The 26,492-nt window shown below is 37.3% G+C and overlaps 1 protein-coding gene and 1 pseudogene across 2 annotated transcripts in view; both read right to left on the bottom strand.

The window, feature by feature from the left end:
- The window catches only part of DNAJC1 (DnaJ heat shock protein family (Hsp40) member C1), a 228,608-nt gene that overhangs the window by 32,686 nt on the left and 169,430 nt on the right, over positions 1 to 26,492 (bottom strand). The gene's annotated exons all lie outside the window — the stretch shown is intronic.
- Positions 3,397 to 7,092, bottom strand: LOC114217290 (Y-box-binding protein 1 pseudogene; annotated as a pseudogene).

The raw sequence follows: 26,492 nt of genomic DNA, 5'->3' as shown, positions 1-26,492 counted from the left end.
AAATATGTTTTTTTAAAAAGATTTATTTATTTATTTGACAGAGACAGAGAGAGCACAAGCAGGGGGAGTGGCAGGGAGAGGGAGAAGCAGGCTCCCCGCCGAGCAGGGAGCCTGATGTGGGACTTGATCCCAGGACCCTAGAATCATGACCTGAGTTGACGGCAGATGCCCAACTGACTGAACTACCCAAGTGCCCCCAAAATCTGTGTTTATATTATCACTTAGGCTTCTGGGCAATAGTAGGCTATTAGTAGTTTTGGGGGAGTCAAAAGTTATAAGGGGGTTTTCAACTGAGCACAAGGGGGGGAAGTGGACTGGCACACTTAACCCCCCATGTTGTTCAAGAGTCAACTGTATTAAGAAATAACATAAGTCTAGTTAACATGTCACGATAGTGATAGACTTTTGTTTTCTTGTGACGAGAACTTTAAAAAATTTTTTTACTTAAATTCCATTTAGTTAACATACTGTGCAACATTGGTTTCAGGAGAATTCAGTGATTCATCACTTACATACAACACCCAGTGCTAATCATAACAAGTGCCCTCCTTCATACCCATCCCCCATCTAGCCCATCCCCCACCCACCTCCCTCCATCACCCCTCAGTTTGTTCTCTATCGTTAAGAGTCTCTTACGGTTTGTTTCCCTCTTTTCTTTTCCCCTCCCATATGTTCATCTGTTTTGTTTCTTAAATTCCATGTATGAGTGAAATCATTTGGTATTTGTCTTTCTCTGACTTATTTTGCTTAGCATAATATACTGTAGCTCCATCCACATCCTTGCAAATGGTAAGATTTCATTCTTTTTGATGGTTGAATAATATGCAATTGTGCCACACACATATGTGTATACACACACACCTTTAAACATTTTTTTTTGAAGATTTTATTTATTTGAGAGTGAGTGAGAGAGCACAAGCAGCAGAAGAGGGAGAAGCAGACTCCCTGCTGAGCAGGGAGCCCAACTCGGGGCTCCATCCCAGGACCCTGGGATCATCATCTGAGCTGAAGACAGACGCTTAACCAACTGAGCCACCCAAGCGCCCAATATACCACATCATCTTCCCCCCCCTTTTAAAAAAGATTTTATTTATTTGTCAGAGCACAAGCAGGGGGAACGGCAGGCAGAGGGAGAAGCAGGCTCCCCAACGAGCAAGGAGCCCAATGTGGGACTCGATCCCAGGACCCTGGGATCATGACCGCAGCTGAAGGTAGATGCTCAACCGACTGAGCCACCAAAGCATCCCTATACCACTTCTTCTTATGGACATTTGGGCTCTCTCCAAAGTTTGGCAATTATTGATAATGCTGCTGTAAACATTGGGGGTGCATGTACCCCTTCAAATCAGTATTTTTGTATCCTTTGGGTAAATACCTAATAGTGTAATTTGCCGGATCGTAGGGTAATTCTATTTTTAACTTTTTGAGGAACCTCCATACTGTTTTCCAGAGTGGCTGCACCAGTTTATATTCTCACCAACAGTGCAAGAGGGTTCCCCTTTCTCTGCATCCTTGATAACACCTGCTGTTTCTTGTGTTGTTAATTTTACCCATTCTGACAGGTGTGAGGTGGTATCTGATGAGAACTTTTAAGATTTACTCTTAGCAACTTTCAAATATGCAATACAGTATTAACTACAGTTGTCATGACGTAAATTACATCCCATGACTTATTTCATAACTGGAAGTTTCTACCTTTTGAACTCCTTCATCCATTTCACTTACTCCCTTCCCTCCCCCTCTGGCAACTACCAGTCTGTTCTCTGTATCTATGAGCATGATTTTTTGTTTGTTTGTTTTTAGATTCCAATATAAATGAGATCATATGGTATTTGCCTTACTCTGACTTATTTCACTTAGCATAATGCCCTCAAGGTCCATCCATGTTGTCACAAATGGTAAGAATTCCTTCTTTTTTTATGGTTAAATAATTGTGTGTGTATACACACACACACACACATATATATAACATATATATAATACATATACATATACACAGCATACTTTCTTTATCCTTTCATCTGTCAATGAACACTTAGATGGTTTCCATATCTTGGTTACTGTAAATAATGCTGCAGGGAACATGGAGGTGCATACGGCTTTTTGAGTTAGTATTTTCGGTTTCCTTCAGATAAGTACCCAGAAATGGAACTGCTGGATCATATGGTAGTTCTATTTTTCATTTCTTGAGGAATCTCCATACTGTTTTCCAGAGTGGCTGCACCAATTTACCTTCCCACCAACAGTGTGCACAAAGGTTCCTCCTCTTCCACATCCTTGCCGACATTTTTTTCTTGTCCTTTTGATACTAGCTACTCTAACAAGTGTGAAGTGATAGCTCATTGTGGTTTTGACTTGCATTTCCCTGATGATTAGTGATCTTGAGCATCTTCATGTATCTGTTGGCCATCTGTATGTCTTTTTTTTTTTTAAGATTTTATTTTTATTTATTTGAGAGAGAGAAAGAGAGAGCACATGAGACGGGGGAGGGTCAGAGTTCTCCCCACCGAGCAGGGAGCCCGATGCGGGACTCGATCCCGGGACTCCAGGATCATGACCTGAGCCAAAGGCAGTCACTTACCAGCTGAGCCACCCAGGCGCCCCATCTGTATGTCTTCTTTGGAAAAATATCTATTTAGATCCTCTGTCCAGTTTTTAATCAGACTGTTTTTCTGCTATTGAGTTGTATTGAGTTCTTCATGTTTTGGATAGTAACTCCTTATCAGATACAGAATTTGCAAATATTTTCTCCCGTTCAGTGCACTGCCTTTTCATTTTGTTGACGGTTTCCTTTGCTCTGTAGAAGCCTTTTAGTTTGATGTAGTTCTACTTATTTTTGCTTTTGCTGCCTTTACTTTTGGTGTCAGATTCAGGAAGTCATTGCCAAGACCTTTGTCAAGATTACTACATTTTTTTCTTCTAGGATTTTTAAGACTTCAAGTCTGAATTTCAAGTTTTTTTTTTTTTTTTAATTATCTAAGACTTATTAACTGGTGCTTGCCATTTGTTGACTTTTTTTTTAAACCAAGTTGTAAACGTTTATTACAAATTAAAAATGAGGTTCTTAAAAATCTCAACCTGACCAGATATGAAACAATTTAAAAATCTTTAAAGGTGCATTGAGAAAAACCAGGTTTTTTTTTTTTTTAAGACTTTGTCATTACCAAAAAGAGACATCTGTAGGTAAAAATAATAATAAAATTTAAAAAATAATAAAAACCCCATGCTGCAGAGATAATGTAGATAGTTCTATTTATCTGATCAATATGGGCAAAAAAAAGCAGGCACTTAAGGTCTTCAGCTCCAAACTTTTGTTCATTTCCTATTGCTGCAATTTCATATTCATTTCTTCTTGTTGGACTAAACTGGATGATGGTAGAGATGGTAAGCTGGCATTTAGTCAGCCCTGCCCTGCTCAGCCTAGGGAGTGGATGAATTCTCAGCTGGTGGACTGGCTGCTTTTGTCTCTTTGCCATCTTGTGGTTTAGGGTTTTCTGGGCATCTGCGACAGTAACTGAAGTTGTGGAGGTACCCACATTGAGGTGGCTGCTGACCTTGGGTCTCATCTCCTTGATTTTCCTTATCTTCTTCGTGGCCCTCCTCTTTAGACTGTCTTTGGTGAGGAGGGCCCCTGCAGAATCGTGGTGTATAATCCTGATGCATATTCTGTGTCACTGGTCTACCTTGTTCTCCTGCACCCTGGCTGTCAGCACCTTCCATCACTTCTCCCTGCACAGGGGGGTTGGAAGACTGTGGTCCATGCCCATGGGGGCTCCACATGTAGTAAGGTGGGAACCCCTGCCTGTGGGAGGGCACCACTGTTGGGCCTGGCCTTCAGAAGCACTCTCTGATCCATCCTTCTTCTCCCCACTCTCACTATTCTGGTAATTCTGCTGGGAGTTGTGTGGAGGACCTTGTGACGTGAGTAGCATCTATAATGGTTATGGTCCGCTGTGTATTTACTGCTTTACATTGGAGATCCACCAAGGCCTGTCACATTTGCTGCCTCCAAAACCTTTTCTCATTCATCAGACTCCACAGTCTCTCCATCTTCTACACTGTGAAGGTACTTCCTGGGTTGTTATTCTTTATGGTAGTCTGGTACACAAATACATCTTCCTTGGTGTCAGTCCTGTTGATGAAACCAGATCCGTTTCTTACATTGAACGACTTTACTGTTCCCACAACCTTCCTTGAGATGATCCTGTTGTCCCTGCTGGCAGGTGCCAGTGATGTGAAGCCACTGTGGTGGTATGGGACTTGGTGTCTGCAGCACAGAGGGTGGGGTGGCGGCGGCTGCTCATGGCTGCGGTTTTGGTGACTGGGGCCAGCTGTGCCTCCCCCCAGGGTGTGGTGGTAACTAGGCCGCTGGAGGCAGTGAGGCTGCTCAGGGCTCTCTGGGGTCCTCTTTCCACCCCCCTTCAGAACTCTAGATTCAAGTCTTTAATCCATTTTAATTTTTAAGTGTAAGTGGTGTAAGATAGTGGTCCAGATTCATTCTTTTGCATGTGGCTATTCAGTTTTCCCAACAACAGTTATTGAAGGGTCTATCCTTTCTCCAATGGCTTCTCTATCATAAATTAATTGACCATACATGTGTGAGCTTATTTCTGGGCTCTCTGCTCTATTCCACTAATCTGTGTGTCTGCTTTTATGCCAATACCATACTTGTTGATTATTATAGCTTTGTAATATTGTTATCATCATAGTTTTATGATGCCTTTAGCTTTGTTCTTTCTCAAGACTGCTTTGGCCATTGGTCTTTGTGGTTCCATACAAATTTTAAAATTGTTCTGTTCTGTGAAAAGTGCCACTGAAATTTTGATAGGGATTGCACTGAATTTATAGATTGCTTTAAGTACTATGGTCATTTTAGCAATATTAATTCTTCCAATCCATGAGCACAGAGTATCTTTCCATTTCTTTGTGTCATCTTCAGTTTCTTTTCATGAATGTCTTATAGTTTTCAGTGTACAGGTCTTCCACTTTATTTATTTCTAGGTATTTTATTCTTTTTGATGCAATTGTAAATGGGATTGATTTCTGAAGGGATTTTTTTTCCCCTTCAGTTTGTTGTGTACTTTATTTTATTTGTTGGGACTTTATTTACAAAGGTATGGGTGGAGGAGGACTTCAAGTGCTAGTGTAGTGTTATTAACAGTGTTGATAGCTAAAACCTGGAAGAGAAGACTCCCAAAGAATTGGTGTCCTTACAGGTAATAGTGAAATCAGGTGGAGGGACAAAGCTGGCCCAAGATGACCACATCCAGAACCACAGCTGAGACTGGCATCAACTTCTTTTTCTTTCTTTTTAAAAAATATTCTATCTATCTATCTAGCTAGCTATTTTAGAGAAAGTGTACATGCATGTGTACTTGAGTTGGGGCTGAGAAGGAGGAGGGGGGAGGGCGGAGGGAGAGGGAGAGAGAGAATTTCAAGCAGACTCTGAGCAGAGCACAGAGCCAGATATGGGGCTTCACTCCATAGCCCCAAGATCATGACCTGAGCCGAAACTAAGAGTTGGACGCTTAATCAATTGAGCCACCCAGCCCCCACTGGCATCAGTTTCTAATTAAATTTGTGATATGGAGTAATATGGGGATGTGATAAGACCTTCTCAAGTCTCTAATGATAGTACTAATCTCTGTAATTTTCCCAGGAAAGCAGTAGTTTTGACTTCGTGTTTGGGGGTACTCTTTCTCAACGGGGGTTCCTTGTCTGAACCATAAGATACAGAAAACTACTGAAATGACATTTTTTAAATTCTCCCAAGGATGGCACATAAATAGCATAGGAGAGAAGTTAGTTCATTACACATAATAGATGCATAGGGCAGTAGGGCATAATTCTCTCGTTATGAGAGAGAAATGCCTGAGAAAGGCTGAGGGAATAGTTACTGGAGGTTTGCATAATTGAAATTTTAGATTGGTGTTCCTCAGGCTATTTTTCAATAAAGCTTTCCTGCCCATTTTTATTCCTTTCCTTAGAACACTGTTAAATAACAAGTTCAGGTTGGGGAAAAGATCTGGAGGGCGGTGTCAAACTACTCCTCGCACGGTCTTTTATCCAGTCCCCTTGCCCTACCCCACACCTTCAATTCCTGAGCTCTTCTGGGCTTCTGTGACATGAGTCAGTCTCCTGCAAGGACAGACTGGGAAAGGTAAGGCCTAAGATGCTGGTAATTATCTACTGCTCCCCATCTTATAAAATTTCATTAACATTCCCTGACTGCTATAGTTGTCTATTCTCTTTGTTCCAGGGTTTATGCCTTTTTATTCCTTTATTCTCATTTTGTGAGGATTTAGAAGGGACTAATGATAAACAAATGTGATCAAAGTGATCTATTTACCAAGAATATAATTTTACGTGAAAAAATTTGCGAAGTCTTATTTAAAATGGTGAAACACACATTACATTATTCAAATTCTAATCTAAATAGTATGTACTAGAATCATCCATTTACAATAATTTAATATGGTAACAAAGAGCTGACTCCATTTTATGATGTTTGATTGCTGATAGCTTTGAAGTCTCACTCTTTCATCTTCCCCTTGTGCCCTACATCTGGGCAAGCTGTTAAGAAAGCCCAGGAAACTGAGACCTTGCAAGGCCCTCCCTGTGCACAAGAACCCTTACCCGAGTCCCACTCTCAAGCACAATGAAAAACTCCAAGCCAGTCTCCTTTTCCTTGTTCTGTCAGGCAATTTTGGGCTAATATGGGAAGTCTGCCTTGTTTGCCTCAGAGAGCCTTATTAGATAATAAGCCAAATTTGGGGTGTGGAGGAGGTCCATTCTGTCCCTGCAAGGCGGCCACACAATTGGTATTAGAAGCAGGATGTCTAGAGGACCACTACCGCTGGCTGAGGAGCTTGCTTCAGTTTGTTAACTGGCTCTGTGCTATATTTGCGGAGTTCTACCAAGCCTCTGTTTTAGACTGAACTGACTTAAGGTGGAAGTTTCAATAACTGGTGTTTAGGGAGAGGAGTATGGGATTGGGCCCTCCTTTAGGTTGCCTCGAGTCATGTGTCTCAGCTCAAACCTGTCTTGTGTGTCTTACATTGAATTGTGTGTTGTGATTCCATCATAAGCCATGACTGACACTAGATTCAGGAAAGACTCATCCTGTGATCAACTGACTGGTTGTGTGTCTCAATCAGATGTTAGCCCCTATTCTATAGAGGGTGTAGGGGAAAAGACTTGTAGCTTCTACAATACATAAGCCCATTGGTTGGTCATTTGTGTGTGGAAGAACAGCAGGCATTATTTGAAGAGTTGAATTACTCAGATTTATTCTAAAGGCACATGGCTCGGTATGACCCTACAAAATTCTTCTGTAGCTTCTGCTGCCTATTTCTCTGACCCCAGAAAGATCTTGATCCTCAGGGTTATAGGGAAAAATGCCCATGGAATACCTGTGGCACAGCCAAGGCATTCATTCATTCAACCACTGTCATGGGGGAAGAGCCCTAATCCTGATAATACTGATTTGAGTCTCTCTGAAGGAAGAAATTGATAAATATGAGCAGTGTAGAGAAGACCTCCCTGAAATAAATCTAGTAACCACCACCAGTAGCAGGAAAAAAGAAAAAGAAACCTGGATACAGGGGGAGTGCATTGGTTTGTTAGGGTAGCTGTAATAAAATATCATAGACTGAGTGGCTTAGACAACAGAAATCTATTTTCCCATAATTCCAGAGGCTGGAAGTCCAAGATTAAGGCGCCATCAGAGTTGTTTCTGGTGAGGCCTCTCTTCCTGCCTTATAGATGGCCTTTCCTCTGTATGTGGGAGGAAGAGAAAGAGAGAGCCCTGGTCTCTCTTCCTCTTCTTATAAGGACACCAGTCCTGTCAGATTAGGGCCCCACTCTTATGACCTAATTTAACTTCAATTACCTCCTTAAAGGCTCCATTTCCAAATAGTCACTTTGGGGCTTTGGGCTTCAATGTGTGAAGGGGGGGGGGGGAACACAGTTCAGTCTACGATAAGGAGGAAACAAAAACTAAAACAAAAGTCCACAATTAGGCCCAGTTGGTAACCCAAAATTTACTAAAAGGGCACAGATTGACTTTGTGCCTCTATAATACTGGTTCTCAATTAATTTAAAATCTGCTGAAATACACCAATTGCCAAACTTTCATGGCTTTAATACAGGGGTTCAAATTATGGTTATACAGGGGATACCAATTAGTTTAAGCAAAGTGCCACCTATAATATTAGGGGAACTACTGAACATGATGAGAGGACAAACAGATATGCCTCACCTTAACCACAGGAACTACTCTTGCCAAATTGCTCATGGTTGCAGTACTTATCTCCTAAAATATCCCATATGCATAGGGGTCATGGACTCTCTGACTGGATGAGTAATACAATTAAGTAGTTGGCACTTACAAATTATCTTGATAAAATGGAACCACATGGACCTCCTCTCCCATTAAAACAGATAATATGGTCCAATGTATATTAAAACATGGCCTTTTTAATGATTGAAGCCCACTATACACATTTAGACACATTTAGAGAAGGGGTGATTATCCCACTGCTTTGCCATTCAACAGCTCAATTTGGCCTGCTCTTAAACTTGGGAAGAATGAATGGTGCCTCCTGGTGGATTACCTCAAGCTTCATGCTGTGGGCCTCATTAATGTCCCCATAGTCAATATTATTGCAGTTACTGACTTCATCCTATCAGCAACTGGTAAATATTTTGCCATTATAGATTTGGTGAATATGTTTTGTTCAGTGACTATTTCAACAGCCTCTTGACTGCAGTTTTTTTTTTAAATAATTTTTTATTTATTCATTTGAGACAGAGAGCCTCAGAGAGAGAGAGAGAGAGCAGCAGCAGCGGGGAGAGGCAGAGGAAGAGGGAGAAGGAGACTCCCTGCTGAGCAGGGAGCCTGACGTGGGGCTTGATCCCAGGACCTGGAGATCATGACCTGAGCCGAAGGCAGATGCTTAACCATCTGAGCCACTCCCCCTTTTTAAGATTGATTTATTTTAGAAAGAGAGAGAGCAAGTAGAGGGGGACAGAGAGAGAGGGAGAGGGAAATCCAAGCCGACTCCATGGCTGAGAGTGGAGCCTGACGTGGGGCTTGATCTCATGATCCTGAGAACACAACCTGAGCCAAAACCAAGAGCTGGATGCTTAACCAACTATGTCATCCAGGTGTCCCTTGACCGCAGTCTACCTCACCTCCAAAGTATGATATACTTCTACCCAGCTACCATGGGGAGCCTCAACAGCCCTGTCATCACACACAGTCTTTAAGGGCAAGATCTTAACTATATCCTGCTTTCTTCAGGAAGACAGGTATGACATTACATTGGTGACTTTGTCCCCTGAGGAGATTTGTTTGACCTACTCATTCAGGAGCTCACAAAAAGAAAATGGGTCACTGCCTCATACTTAGTGTAATGTCCTGCAAACTTCGTTAAAGTCTTGGAAAATTAACTGGTAAACAGAGGGCTGCTCTACTCATGATGCTGTCAAGAAACAGCTATTGATTCTCTCAGACCCACAACTTTTTTAGGCCTTTTTGGGTTCTAGAGGAAACACATTTCTCCTTTATGTATTGTACTTAAGTCCTTTTATGCTGTTACTTGCAAACTGGCTCTCGAGTGGGGGGGGTCCCCTTTTTAATACAAGGCTCTAGAATCCATCCAAATTTGCAAAATAACCGACACTCCTGTTAATTCCCCCTAGACTCCTTCACTGTAGAGGTTTTGGCAACTTTCTGTCAGCATCAGAATACCATTTATATATAAATAATAACTTTAAAATGGTAAAACCACAAATATTTGGATTTTGCTAAAATTAAACTTTTGGCCTTTCAAAGAAACTGTTTAAAAAATGAAAAGGAAAGCCACAAATTGGGAGCAAATATTCCACAACACATACAGGAAAAAAAAAGACTCATATCACAATTTGTTTATTCATTCTCCTGTCGATGGACATTTGGGTAGCGGCCAGCTGTTGGTTATCATGTATTACGAATACACAGCTGCTATGGACATTTATTTATACCTGTCTTAATGGTCATATGTTTTAATTCCTCTTGGATAAATCGCTGGTGGTGGAATTGCGGGGTCATAGGGAAAGTATACATTTTATTTTATAAGAAACTACATAAGTATTTTTCCAAACAATTTGGATTGTTTTACATTCTAACCAGCAGTGTATGAAGGGTCCCTTCAGGTCCTTACCCACACTTGATATTACCAGTTGTTTTATTTTGGTAATAATTTGCATTTCCCATATTACAAATGATCTAGTTTACATATGTTTACATTTACATATGTTTATTGACCAACTGAATATCTACTTTTATGAATGTGTTTATGTCTTGCTAATTTGTTAATTGATTAAGAGTTCTTTATGTTTTGTGGACACAAGATCTTTGTCAGATATGTTTTATGAATATTTTCTTCCATCTGTAACATATTTTCATTTAAAATCCTTTTAGTTTGAAATAATTTCAGACTTAGAAGAGTTGTAAAAATAGTATGGAGTTCCCATATGCTCGTAATCCAGCTACCTATGATGTAAATACACTTTTATTGAGGTATAATTGACATATTATATTAGTTACAGGTGTATAACGATTCGCTATCTGTATATATTGTGAATTGGTCACCACAGTAAGTCTAGTTAAATCAGTCATGATACATAGTTACAAATTTCTTTCTTTTGATAAAAACTTTTTTAAAAAAGATTTTATTTATTTGAGAGAGAGAACACGAGAAGGGGAGGGTCAGAGGGAGAAGCAGACTCCCTGCTGAGCAGGGAGCCCGATGTGGGGCTCGATCCTGGGACTCCAGGATCATGACCTGAGCCGAAGGCAGTCACTTAACCAACTGAGCCACCCAGGTGCCCCATTGATAAAAACTTTTAAGATCTATTCTCTTAACAACTTTCAAATGTGCAATACCATACTAATGATAGTCACCATGTTGTATAATATATCTCTATAACTATTTTAAACTGGAAGTTTGTACCTTTTGACTCCCTTTACTCACTTTGCCCATCCCCTACCTCTGGCAACCACCAGTTTATTCTCTGTATCTATGTGCCTTGTCTTGGAGCTTACCATCTATGTTTTCTTCTAGGAGTTTTATGGTTTCAGGTCTTATGTTCAAGTTTTTAATCCATTTTGAATTAATTTTTGTGTACGATGTAGGATGGTAGTCCAGATTCATTCTTTTGAATGAATGTGGCTGTCCAGTTTTCCCAACACCATTTGCTGAAGAGACTTTCCTTTCTTCATTCTATATTCTTGGCTCCTTTATAGTAAATTAATTGGCCATATATGTGTAGGTTTATTTCTAGGCTTTTTATTTTGCTCCATTGTTCTATGTGTCTCTTTTCATGCCAATACCATAGTGTTTTGATTACTATAGTTTTGTAATAGTTTGAAACCAGGGAGCATGATGCCTACAGCTTTCTTTCTCACGACTTCTTTGGCTGTTCAGAGTCTTTTGTGGTTCCATAGACATTTTAGGATTGTTTGTTCTATTTCTGTGAAAAATGCCATTGGAATTTTAATATGATTGCACTGAATCTACAGATTGCTTTGCATAGTATGGACATTTTAGCAATATTAATTCTTCCAATCTATGAGCATGGTATATCTTTCCATTTATTTGTGTCTTCTTCAGTTTCCTTCATCTTTGTTAATAGATAGTATACAGGTCTTTTACCTTCAGGGTTAAATTTATTTTTAGGTATTTTATTCTTTTTGTATAACTGATTTTTGTGTCCTGAAACCTTACTGAATTCATTGATTGGTTCTAACAGTTGACTGGTGGAGTATTTAGGGTTTAAAAATATATAATACCATGTCATCTACAAAAGTGACAGTTGTACTTCTTTCTTTCCAATCTGGATGCCTTTTATTTCTTTTTCTTGCCTAATTTTTCTGACAAGTACTTCCAACATTATGCTGAATAAGAGTGGCGAAAGTGGGCATCCTACTTTTGCTCCTAATCTTAGAGGAAAAGCTTTCACTGTTGTTAGCTGTGGGCTTGTCATAAATGGCTTCTGTTATGTTGAGGTATGTTCCCTCTATACCCACTTGGTTGAGAATTTTTATCATGAATGGATGCTGAATTTTGTCAAAAGCTTTTTTTCTGCATCTGTTGTGATAATATAACTTTAATCTTCATTTTGTTAATGTGATATATCATGTGGATTGATTTGCAGATGTTAAACTGTCCTCACACGCCTGGAATAAATCACACTTGATCATGATGTATGGTACTTTTGATATATCGCTAAGTCTGGTTTGCTAATATTCTGTTCAGGATTTTGACATCTATGTTCACGAGGGATATTGGCTTGTAATTTTTTTTTTGTGCCATCCTTTTCTGGTTTTGGTATCAGGGTACTTCTTTTTTTTTTGAAAAGTTTAATTAGGATTGGGATTAATTCCTCTTTGAATTTTTGGTAGAATTCACCAGTGAAGCCATTGGGGTCTGGACTTCTGTTTGTTGGCAGATTTTTGATTAATGATTCAATGTCTTTACTAGTAATCAGTCTGTTCAGATTTACTATTTCTTTCTTTTTTTTTTTTAAGCAAGCTCTGTGCCCAACATGGGGCTTGAACTCACAACCCAAAGATCAAGAGTCACATGTTCTACCAAGTGAGCCAGCCAGGCATCCCTCAGATTTTCTTTTTCTTCATGATTCAGTCTTGGTCAGTTGTATGTTTGTAGGAACATCCATTTCTTTGAGGTTGTCCAATCTGTTGGTGTATAACTGTTCATAGTCTCTTAAGGCCCTTTATATTTCTGTGGTATAAGATGTAATGTTTCCTGTTTCATTTCTGATTTTATTTGAGTCCTTTTTTCTTGGTGAGACTAGTTAAAGGTTTGTCAATTTTGTCTTTCAAAGAAGTAGGTCTTAGTTTCATTGAAACTTCAGAACTTTAGTTCTGATCTTTATTTCCTTCTGACTACTAACTCAGTGCTTTGTTTATTCTTTTTCTAGTTCCTTGAGGTACAAAGTTAGGTTGTTTGACATTTTTTTTTTTTTAAAGATTTATTTATTCATTTTTGAGAGAGAGAGACAGTGAGCATGAGCAGGGGGTGGGGCAGAGGCAGAAGCAGACTCCCTAGTAAGCAGGGAGCTCGATGTGGGGCTAGATCTCAGGACCCTGGGATCATGACCTGAGCTGAAGGCAGATGCTTACTGACGGAGCCACCCAGGCACCCTCTTGTTTCTTGATGTAGGCGTTTATTGCTATGAACTTACCTTTCTTAAAATTGCTTTTGCTGCATCCCATAAGTTTTGGTATATTGTATTTTCATTTTCATTTGTTTCAAGATACTTCATTTTCTTCTTTGACCCACTGGTTGTTCAGCTGCATGCTGTTTAATCTCCACATATTTGTGAATTTTCTATTACACTTTTAATTGATTTCTAGGATATTGTGGGAATGACTTACAAGGATAGGTTATAAAAGACTTCACAGCTTCTGTCTTGCTCTCTCTTCTATCACTTGGCTCTGGAGAAAGTCAGTGCCAACTTGTGAGGGCATTCAAGCAGTCCAACAGATAAGCAGTGATAGGAAGAGATAGTCTCTCCTCAAGATCAAAGGGCAACCATTCTTATTGTCTAGTATAGTGAAGATACTGCCTCCCTCTGGAGGAAAGGGCAGCCGTGCTTACTGCCCATTATAAAAAGATTTGGGTTCCCTAAACTTTGGATTCCTCTTCTGTAACATAATCCACTGGTTGTATAAGGGGTTATATGGACCTCTTTGTATTGCCCTGTGGGAATAGGGCTTAGGGAACCAAAAGAAAAATGCTAATACTCTAGCTACTGTTTTTGCTGTAATACAGTGTCCTTTGTCTCTGATCAAGTAGTCTTGTGTCTTCAAAAAGCATGAAAATATACTAGTTTAACTTACTCATTTGCAAGTAGAGTAAAATTTCCAGCTCTTCATAGTTCTTGACAATTTGGTGACAAAGATGGGACTATACTTGGTGTCTCTCTCTCTCTCTCAAATAAAATCTTAAAACTCCCCCTATTTTAAATAAAGAAATGTTCAATCTATTTAAATCTTTATCCCTGCCTATAGAATAATGCTGTATAGTCTGTCTGATCATGGAGGCAAAGGACCTAAATCATGACTTCCAGTGTTTGTTTATTTTCCCCCATTTTCTTTTTTAGTCACATCTTTCTGTTCTATAGAAGTTATATCTTGTCTTGCTCTTCCTAAAACAGTAATACTGTCATTACCTTTAAGATTAGGAAACTGGCAAAAAAAGATATAATGATATTTTTAAGGCCTCCTAGGAAGTCAATACAGTAGCCAAATTAGGATTAACAGTTCCTAATGATAATGCTGCTGTAAACATTGGAGTGCCTGTATCCCTTTGAATTAGTAATTGTGTATTCTTTAGGTAAATACCTACTAGTGCAATTACTGGATCATAGGGTAGTTCTATTTTTAACTTTCTGAGGAAACTCCATACTGTTTTCCAGAGTGGCTGTACCAGTTTGTATTCCCACCAACAATGTAAGAGGGTTCCTCTTTCTCCACATCCTCGCCAACACTTCTTTCTTTTGTTGATTTTAGCCATTCTGACAGGTGTTGAGGTGATATCTCATTGTACTTTTGATTTGTATTTCCCTGATGATGAGTGATGTTGAGCATCTTTTCCTGTGTCTGTTGCCCAACTGTAGGTCTTTTTGGGAAAAATATCTATTCATGTCTTCTGCCCATTTTTTAGTTGGATTATTTGGTTTTTGGGTATTGAGGAGTCTGATAAGTTCTTTATAGATTTTGGATACTAACTCTTTATCAGATATGACATTCACAAATATCTTCTCCCATTCCACAGGTTGCCTTTTAGTTTTGATTGTTTCCTTCACTGTGCAAAAGCTTTTTATTTTGATGTAGTCCCAATAGTTTATTTTTTGCTTTTATTTCCCTTGCTTCAGGAGACATATCTAGAAAAATGTTGATATGGCTGATGTCACAGAAATTTCTGCTTGTGCTCTCTTCAAGGATTTTTATGGTTTCAGGTCTCACATTTAGGTTTTCAATCCATTTTGAGTTTATTTTTGTGTATGATGTAAGAAAGTGGTTTAGTTTCATTCTTTAGCATGTTGCTGTCCAGTTTTTCTGACACCATTTGTTGAAGAGACTATCTTTTCCCCACTGGATGTTCTTTCCTGATTTGTTGAAGATTAATTGACCATATAGTTGTGGGTTCATTTCTGGGTTTTCTTTCTTTTTTTTTTTAATTTATTTATTTGACAGAGAGAGGCAGGGGGAGGGGGAGGGGGAGAAGCAGGCTTCCCGCTGAGCAGGGGCTTGATGCAGGGCTTGATCCCAGGACCCCGGGATCATGACCTGAGCTGAAGGCAGTTGCTTAACCAACTGAGCCACCCAGGCACCCCTCATTTCTGGGATTTCTATTACACTTCCATTGATCTATGTGTCTGTTTTTGTGTGGAAATAGCCCAAGTGTCCATCAAATGATGCATGGATAAGGAAGACATGGTACATACATAGAATATTACTCAGCCATAAAGAAGAATGAAATCTTGCCATTTGCAACAACATAGATGGAGGTACAGAGTATTATGCTAAGTGAAATAAAGTCAGAGAGACAAATACCATATGATTTCACTCATGTAGAATTTAAGAAACAAAACAAGCAAAGGGAAAAAAGAGAGAGGCAAACCAAGAAACAGACTCTTAACTATAGAGAACTGATGGTTACCAGAGGGGAGAATGATGGGGTGATCGGTTAAGTAGGTGATGGGATTAAGGCATTTACTTGTGATGAGCCCTGGGTGTTGTATGGAAGTGTTGAATCATTATATTGTACACCTGAAACTAATATTACATGGTATATTAACTAAGTGGAATTTGAATAAAAACTAAAAAAAAAAGTTCCTAATAAACGAAAAAAAGTATTCTGAACAAAAATATAAATGACTAAACTCCAACTTTTACTATATCATTTACATATACATACAAAGACATATATTACATATGTAATATAAAATATGTATTTACTATATTATTTAGGAAGACTTGAAAATGAGCACTGGTAAATTTATATTAGAAAATTTTTGTGCAGTCATTAGTTTCTACTGTTTTTTATATGCTGAAAGGTAGAAAATGTCTTCTAATGGATTACAGTCATACTCACTGCCTGAAACTCTTGTGTTTAGAACAATACTGAAGAGTAAAGTATCAAATGTCAGTTATATGCATCACTATTACACGATTTAGGATAAAGTAAAATCATATTTCAAGACTAACATGATGTTAATAGAAAAATTTTAGAGCATGACAGCGGCTTTAAGAACTCATGAAAAAGCAGCTAAAATTACTTTTTTTCAGTTTTGGCAGAAATGAATTAGTCTATCAGCTTGTCAGTCATGCTTTGAAATGCAAGTTCTAAAAATATGTTGACTTACTACTAACATAATTTAAAATTATAGAAGATTAGATATGTAGTACATGGGAGATAGCTTTTAAAATTTAGTTTGGCCACACTTAGTAAAAAAATAAATTTATTAAATCATTATTGAATGCATTAAGATCTAAACAGCATACTATAAATTCACCTATTTAAAGTATCTAATTCAATGTTTCTTAGTATATTCAGAGTTGTGCAACGATCACTACAATCAATGTTAAAACATTTCCTCATCCCCAAAAGAAATCTTTTACCTTTGCTCCAACCTCCTCAGCACTAGACAACCACTACTCTACATTCTGTTTCTAAAATTTTCCCTATTCTGGGTATTTCATGTAAGTGGAACCATACAGTGTGTGGTCTTTTCTGACTGGCTTCTTTTACTTAGCATAATGTTTTCAAGGTTCCTGCTATAGTATGTGTCAAAGTACAGTTCCTTTTTATTGCCAAATAATATTTCAGTGTATGGATATACCACATTTTGTTCATCCAGTCATCATCTGATGGATATTTGGATTGTTTCCACTTTTTGACTATTATGAATAATACTGCTATAGACATGTCATGTATAAGCTTTTGTGTAGACATGTTTGATTCCCTTGATTAGACACCTAAGAATGGGATTGCTGAATCATATGGTAACTTTTTAACTTTTTGAGGAACTGCTTGACTGCTTTCCAAAGCAGTTCCACCATTTTACATCTCACCAGCCATTCACGAGAGTTCTAAATTTCTCCATGTCTTTGCCAAGATTTTTTTATTATCTGTCTTTTTTTTTTTTTTTTTATGGCCAACCTACTGGGTGTAACATGCTCTCTCACTGGTTTGCCTTTCCCTGATGTGAAATATATATTCTAGATATATACCTGATAAGGTTCTGGTATCCAGCATACATAAAGAACTCTTACTCAACAATAAAAAAGGCAAATAACCCTTAATTAGGCAAGTGGGCAAAATATCTTAATAGACATTTTTCCAAAGAAGATATACAAATGGCCAGTAAGCATATGAAAATATACTCAATATCATTAGCTACAAGAGAAATGTAAATCAAAACCACAATGGGTGGGTCTAGTATTAGGTAAGTAAGATTTTGAGACCTGAGGCTCAAGAATTCAGGGATTAGATCATACAAGGCTTTGATGGCCTTCTTAGACAGTGTCAGGTACATAATAAGCATCTATAAGTGCTTCACATGTATTAAATCATTTAATACTCACCAGTCTATGAGAGTATCACAGAGCATTGAGATATTACATAACTTGTTTAAGAGCTTACAAATTTGATCCACTACTAAAAATCCACCAATGTTCCCCATTTCCTATAGGAAAAAAAATTCATGTTCCTATGCATGACATCCAAAGACTTGGTATCTGGTTCTTGCCTACCTCTCCAGTTTTATTTCATCTTAATCATTGCCTCATATTTTATGCCTCAGATATCCAGAACTACTGGCTGAACAGTCAGGCTGTTATTCTGTGACATCTGAATATTTTGAATATTTTCCTTCTGCCCAGAATGCATACTCTGCATGGTCTACCTAACTCCTCCTCTATTAAGAATAAGTTTCCTGGGAGAGGCCCACCCAGTCTGTCCTCACTGGAAAACCTCTTAAGCACTCCTGATTCTCAAGCCTTCAGACTTGGACTGGAATCTATACCATCACTCTCTGGTCCTCCTCACCAAAGACAGCCCTCAAACTACACTACAGGCCTTTCTGGATATCTAGCTTGCAGTCAGCAGATCATGGGACTTCTCAGCCTCCAAAGTCACTTGCAAGCTCTGGATTAAAAATCAGCATATATAAAACTGAACATGATTTTACTGGCTTTGGAGCTCAGGAAGATGGGAGAAGAGAAGAAACCTGAGCTCACCTCCTCCCACAGACACATCAGGGCTGCACTCAATATAGTGCAACTCACTCTGAAAATGATATGAAGACTAGCAGAACAGCTCTCCCACAGCTGAAGATACAAAGAAAAAGCCACATAAAGAAGGGTAGGAGGGGCAGAGACCTAAAGACATTTACAGACTTAAAGTGAAGGGATGAAAAAACACATACCATGCAAATGAGAGTGGAAAAAAAAGCTGGGGTAGCAATATTTATATCAGACAAAATAGACTTTAAAACAAAGACTGTAACAAGAGACAAAGAAAGGCATTACATAATAATAAAGGATCAATCCAACAAGAGGATAAAACAATTGTAAATCTGTGCTAGGAGCACACCATAGGAGCACAAATGGAAGCATAAATATACACATCAAATATGAACAGACATAAAGGGTGAAACTGACAGTAATACAGTAATAGTAGAGGACTTTAACACCCTCTTTACATTAATGGATAGATCATCCAGACAGAAAACCAATAAGGAAACAGTGGCTTTGAATGACAAATTAGACTAGATGGCCTTAATAGATATATACAGGACAGTCCATCCAAAAACAGCAGAATACACATTCTTTTCAAGTGCGTATGAAATATTCTCCAGGATAAATCACATGGTAGGCCACAAAATAAGTCCTAATAAATTTAAGAAGATTGAAATCATCAATCATTTTTGTCTAAACACAACAGTATGAAACTAGAAATCAATTACAAGAAAAAAAGGGGGGAACACAAAACATGTGAAGGCTAAACAACATGTTACTAAACAACCAATGAGTCGAGGAAGAAATTAAAGAAGAAATCGAAGAATACTCTGAGACAAATGAAAATGGGAACACAATGGTTCAAAATCTTTGGGACACAGCAAACGCAGTTTAAAAGGGAAGTTCATAGCGATACCTTCCTACTCAAGAAAGAAGAAACATCTCAAAACAATCTAGCCTTACAAACCTAAAGGAACTAGAAAAGGAAGAACAAATGAAGCTGAAAGTTAGTAGAAGGAGAAAATAATAAAGAGTAGAAATAAATGAAACAGAAACTAACCAGAAAAGATCAATAAAACTAAGCTATTGTTTCAAAAGATAAACAAAACTGATAAACTTTTAGCTAACTCATCAAGTAAAAGAGTGGACTCAAATGAAACCAGAAATGAAGGAGAGTAAGTTATAACTGCAACCATAGAAATATAAAGAATTATAAGCGACTGTAAAAAATTATATGTCAACCAAATTGAACAACCTAAGAAATGGATAAATTCCTAGAAACATGCAATCTTCTAAAACTGAATCAGGAATAAATAAAAAATTTGAACAGATCAGTTACTAGTAATGAAGATGAGTTGGTAATCAAAACCCCCAACAAACAAAAGTCCATGACTGGATGGCTCTACTGGTGAATTTTACCAAATATTTAAAGAAAATTAAGACCTATTCTTCTCAAACTAGTACAAATATTTGAAGAGGAAGGAATGCTTTCACATTCATTCTATGAAGCCATCATTACCCTGATACCAAAACCAGATAAAGACACTACAAAAAAAGAAAATTACAGTTTAATATCCCTCATAAACACAGATGCAAAAATCCTCAACAAAATATTAGCAAACTGAAACCAGCAATGCATTAAAAAGGATCATTCACCACAATCAAGTGGAATTTATTCCAGGGATATAGGATGGTTCAACATATGCAAATCAATGTGATATACCATATTAACAAAATGAATGATAAAAATCATATGATCATCTCAGTAGATGAAGAAAAAGCAGTTGACAAAATTCAACATCCATTCGTGATAACTCTCAACAAAGTGGGTTTAGAGGCAACATATCTCAACATAATAAAATCCATATATAACAAACCCACAGGTAAAAACATACTCAAAGGTAAAAAGCTGAGGACTTTTCCTCTAAGATCAGAAACAAGACAAGGATGTCCATTCTCACCACTTTTATTCAGTGTAGTACTGGAAGTCCTAGCTGCAGCAATCAGACAAGAAAAAGAAATAAAAGGCATCCACATTGGTAAGGAAGAAGTAAAACTTCCACTATTTGCAGATGACATATAGAAACCCTAAACAGTCTACCAAAAAACTACTAGAATAAGTGAATTCAGTAAAGTTGCAGGATACAAAATTAATATAAAGAAATTTGTGTCATATCTACACACTAATAACGAACTACCAGAAAAAGAAAGAAATCTCATTTATAAGTGCATCAAAAAGAATAAAATACCTAGGAATAAATTTAACCAAGGAGTTGAAGACCTATATTTTGAATACCGTAAGACACTGATGAAAGAAACTGAAGATGAAACAAATGTAAAGATATATCATGTTCATACATTAGAAATTAATACTGTTAAAATAGCCATAACTACCCAAAGCATTCTACAGATTTAGTGTAATCACTATCAAAATACCAATGGTATTTTTTCATTGAACTACAACAAATAATCCTAATATCTGTAATTTGTATGGAACTGCAAAAGACCCTGAATAGCCAAAGCAGTCTTGAAAGAACAAAGCTGGAGGTATCACAACCCCACATTCCAAACTATACTACAAAGCTAGAGTAATCAAAACAGTATGGTAGTGGTTCAACAGATAGATACACATATCATTAGAACAGAATAGAGCATCCAGAAATAAATCCACAATTATATGGTCAAATTAGTCTATAACAAAGGTGGCAAGAATATACAATGGGGAAATAATTTTGGGAAAACTGCACAGCTGCATGCAAAAGAACGAAACTAGACCACTTTCTTACACCATACACAAAATTAAATTCAAAATGGACTAATGACCTAAGTATGAGACTTAAATAATAAAACTCCTAGAAGAAAATACAGGCATTCATCTATTAGACATTGGCTACAGCAACATTTTTCTAGACATATCTCCTCAGGCAAGGGAAACAAAATAAAAAAAATAAACTATTGGGACTATATCAAAATAAAAAAATTTTTTTGCACAGCAAAGGAACAACAAAACAAGGCAACCTACTGAGTGGAAGAAGATATTTGCAAATTATATATCTGATAAGGGGTTAATATCCAAAACATATAAAGAACTTATACAACTCAGCATAAAAAAACACTAATAATCCAATTAAAAATAGGCAAAGGGCCTGAATAGACATTTTTCCAAGGAAGATACACAGATGGCTGACACATGAAAAGATACTCAACATCACTCATCATCAGGGAAGTGTAAATCAAAACTACAATTAGATATCACCTTCTACCTGTCAGAAGGGCTAGAGTCAAAAAGACAAATGAAAAGTGTTGGCAAGGATGTGGAGAAAAATGACCTATTATGCACTGCTGTTGGAAATGCTGTTAGTATTCACATCTAACAATATTAAGTCTTTCCTCCATGAACATGAGATGCCTTTCCACTTATTCATGTCTTCTTAATTTCTTTCAGCAATGTTATATAGTTCTCAGTGTACCTCATTCATTTTTATAATGAAGATCAAAGCTAGTTGTTTAGTCAGTAGCACTTACTTACTAGAGATCACAGTCTCCTCCCTACCCCCATGTCTGCCTTGAGGTTATATACAACTTTATTTTTATTTAGAGAGGGAGAGAGGGGCAGAGGGAGAAGGTGAGAATCTTAAGTAGGCTCCATGCCAACACAGGGCTCGATCTTACAACCCTGAGATCATGACCTGAGCTGAAATCAAGAGTTGGAACAATTAACTGACTGAGCCACCCAGGCACCCCTGTCTTGAGGTTATATAAATTTTATCATGCTATAAACTTTCCACATTTGACATTGATTCCACATTGATAATTGAGTTTAAGATTTACCCATATCTATCAATCTATTATCTATCTGTCGTTGTAGTTCATTACTTTTAACTAGTTCATTGTGTATTTGTTCCCTGGGCTGCCATAAAATATTACCACAAACTGGGTAGCTCACACGATATGAGGAGACGAGAAGTCCAAAATCAAGGTGTTGTCAAGGTAGATTCCTTTTGGAAGCTCTGAAGGAGAATCTATTCCATGCCTCTCTCCTAGCTTCTGGTGGCTGCCAGCAATCGTTGGTGTTCCTTGGCTTATAGCTGCATCACTTCAATCTCTGCTGTGTCACCAGCTGTTCCCTGGGTGTTTCTGTGAGTTTTCTGTTTTTATAATGATACTTGGATTTAGGGCCCATCTGGATCCAGTATGACCATATCTTAACTAAGACCCTGGTTCAAATAAGATCATATCCTGAACTTCTGAATGGATATGAATTTTTGGAGGGCACAGTTCTACCCATTACACATTGTATGACTGTAATATATAATTTATCCATTCATTTTCCTTATTGATAGACATTTAGGCTATTTCCAATTTTTACTATTAGAATGCTGTAAGAGGGCGCCTAGGTGGCTCAGTTGATTAAGTGTCTGACTTTGGCTCAAGTCATGATCCCAGGGTCCTGGGATCGAGCCCCACATCGGGCTCCCTGCTCAGCAGGGAGTCTGCTTCTCCCTCTCCCTCTGCCCGTCCCCCTTGTTGCCCTGTTGTGCTCTCTCTCTCAAATAATAAAATCTTAAAAGAGAGAATGCTGTAATAAACATCTTTTAGATGACTCTTTACCTACATGTGTATTTCTCTAGTGTAGATATCTAGAACTGGAATTTCTGATCTCTATTAATAGGAAATGGGTAATTTCAACTTTACAATTAACTATTGCCATATGGTTCCCCAAAGAGATTGTATTAATTTACTTACCCACTGATAGCAATGGAAAGTTCCTGTTTTCCTCCACATACTTGCCAACATCTAATTTTTAACTTTGCCAGGTATTTTAGTTTGTTATTGCAAAACAAACAACTGCAAACATCAGTGTTTAAAACAACAGGCATTTATGGCACGAATCTGTGGGACTTAGAAATGGCTGATCCAGGCTGGATTTGGCTCAGGTAACTCAGCTGGATCACCTATATTCCATGTTCCTAGGTAGGTATTATAATCACACCCATTTAACAGACCAGAAACTTAGGGCCCAAAAATAAGGTAACTTTTTTAAGGTCTCACAGCAAATGAGTAACTATTTATAAACTGGACCTCCAGATAATGTTGAATGGAAGAAAATGCACATATTCTTTTCATGTTCATGATGTTTAAGGGAATGCTTCAAATATTTCACAAGTAAGTAGACAGGATTTTGCATTTTGGCAGTTGGGTATAATGGATTACTTGTATTATTTTAAAGCAACTCTAAGACATTAGAAAACAACTTCTTAAAATTCAGTAACATTTTTTTGAGATTTTTTTTTAATTTTAGAGAGAGAGCTCGTTTGGGGGGGGAGAGGGAGAGAGAATCTCGAGCAGACTCCCCTCCAAGCACAGAGCCTGATGCGGGGCTCGGTCGCACAACCCTGAGATCATGACCTGAGCTGAAATCAAGAGTCGGACACTTAAACAAATGAGCCACCAGGTGCCCCATTTCTGAGATTTTTCTATCTATATTCATTTGCAACACAGACCTCTACTTTTCCTTTTTCATAATACATATTTAATTTAATTTTGAAATTAAGATTTATGTTAGCCTCACAAAAATACTTGGGGAGTTTTTCCTTGAATAATTTATATTAGATAGAGGTTATCTGGTCTTTGAAGTTGTGGTAATTGTGTATTTTTTTTGTCATATGTAAATTTGGGTTCTGTTAGATGCATAAAGATTATTAGGCTCATGATTCTTATTTTTTCTAACCTTTTACTTTCAATCTTTCAGGGACATTGTGCTTTAGATGTCTCTGTTATAAATAACGTGCTGCATTTTGTATTAGTTTTTCAATTTGAAAAGTCTACATTCATTTACTGTGATTACTGAAATACCAGGACTTTACCTTACTTTATGCTTTGAATTACCATGTGTTTCTTTTTGTTCTTTCTCTTTCCCTTCTATTGATCAAGTTTTCTTAGTCTCTTTTCCTCCATTTTGTGGGCTTAAAAGTTGTATATTCTAGTTTTATTAATGAATACCCCTATATTTTAAAAATAATCAGCGAAATCTACAGTTAGTTTTTCATTTTCCCCACTCAATATGAGGATCCTAAAATGTTTCTGATTTCCTACTTCAGTTTTTTAAGTACTTCTGTCATGTATTTTAGTTTCAGCTTGTTCTTAATTAGTCATCCAAATTAGTCATCATTATTACAATAGTTTCTTTTACAGCCAACACAAGATTTATCAACATGTTTATTTATTTATTTATTTTTGGTCACAACTTTGTCTTGCTGCCTTCTCCTTTTTTCTATGTTCATTTTTCTTCTAGCTGAAGCATATCCTTTAATAGCCTTTATAGTAAGGGTTGGGGAATGGCAAGCTGTTAAGTCTTAATTTTCTGAAAATATCTTTATTCTTATTCTCAACTAATATTTTAGTTAGGCATAAAATGCTAAGATGACAATTTTTTTCTCTCAGCACTTTGAAGGTATTTTTCTGCTTTTTCTGATACCTTTTGCTGTAGATGAGATGGCAATTGTTCCTATAGCTGGTGTTCCTTAGTTTTCTCTCCATAATTAGTTTTAACATGTTTTATTTACTTTAATGTTTAGTAGTTTCTCCATGGTTTGCTTAGATATGGATTGTTTTTTATTTCTCCCGTCCAGGACATTGTGCATTTCTTAAATATCAGGGCTGTCTCTTTTGTAAATTCTGAAAAATCCCAGCCATTATTTTACTGAGTATTACATCTCCCATTCTCTCCTAAAACTGTCATTAAATAGATCTATACTTTCCCATTCTACCTTCCATATCTCCCAATTATTCTTATATTTTCCTGTCCTTCTCTCTTTGTTCTACATTCTGTGTGATTTGACCAGATCATCTAATTTACCAATTCTCATCTCAGCAGTTTAATCCATCCAAACAAAAATACAATAAACATTTCATTTCTAGACATTCTCTTGTTTTTTCTTTCTTATCCTGTTATTTCTGTCATGTTCTTTCATTATGGTTTTATTCCTTTTTTTAATCTCTTAAAATTACTTATTTTAATATAAGTAGTTTTATGGTCTCTTTCAAATTGGTTCTCTTCTGTTTATGGAATTAAAATTTTCTTCTTTGTTGGATCTGTTGATTACCCTCAAAATTTATATTTTTATTGTGAGCACATCCTTACTGACCCCCCCCCTTTTTTTTTTAAATTCCCTCAACAGGAGTTTCAAAAGACCTAAGTTACATGGTAGAGAACATTTTAAAATTAGCTTTTGTCAGGGTCCTAGAGTTTTTAATAGCTTTGGACCCCTGAATTTTGCTCATTCTCCTTTCACAAGGGACTAGCCATTTGAGACCAGGCTCCATGCAAGAGGCTCAATTCCAATTCTGTGGACCCAAACGCACTTCTGCCTCAAGTAGGTATTAAAACCGTAGGCACCGAGGCTTATACTCTGTGGTATCAGTTCTACTTATGACTATGGTTTTGAACTGTTGTTATTGGCACTAAAACAGAACTGGATTTCCCTTTTATTCTCTTATTAATCAAGGCTATAATTACATTTTTTTTTGTTCTTAATACTTCATTTTATATTGAAGGGCAGGGTTCATTCATATCAGCAGTCTTTCATGTTCCTAGAGGAGCGTTCTCAAGGACTAGTGTACAATGACTCTTATGTTTGTAACATAATATTTACTTTATTTGTATATGTTATATATAATAATATAGCATTTATTATATATATACATATTATATATAATATGTATAGGTACCATAGTTAATCTATGATTTCTAGGTGCTATGAGGGAATCTAGAATTGACTTATGATACAAGGACTAGAAAATAATTTGAAGTAGAACAGCCAATGACAGGAAACAAAACAACTCAATAAATGTCTAAGAGAAAGGAATAAAATAACATACATAAGGCATAAGTGTATATAAGCCTAAATACTCACGACCCCACAACCTAGATTTCATAAATGTGGCCAAAGATTTGTCACATTTGTTTTACCTCTCTGCAACATTCCACTGTCTCACTTCCTATTTTAATCCTTCTGGTTCTTTTTACTTTGGGAATATTCCTTTGATAGTTCTGACTCCCCCATCTGTCCCCTAGATGTTTATCCTCTACATGCCTCCCTGGTGTTAGCTGTCGGATGTATGCCAAGGTCTCTAATAGTTACATCTCTAATTCTGATCTCTTAAATTCTACATT

Source organism: Eumetopias jubatus, unplaced genomic scaffold (assembly GCF_037043125.1).
Source record: "Eumetopias jubatus isolate StellerSeaLion01/CBP00866 unplaced genomic scaffold, mEumJub1_p1.0 scaffold_8, whole genome shotgun sequence".
NCBI classification, from domain to species: Eukaryota; Metazoa; Chordata; class Mammalia; order Carnivora; family Otariidae; genus Eumetopias; species Eumetopias jubatus.
Note: the sequence above shows the minus strand (reverse complement) of the source record. Positions and strands in the feature narration are given on the sequence as shown.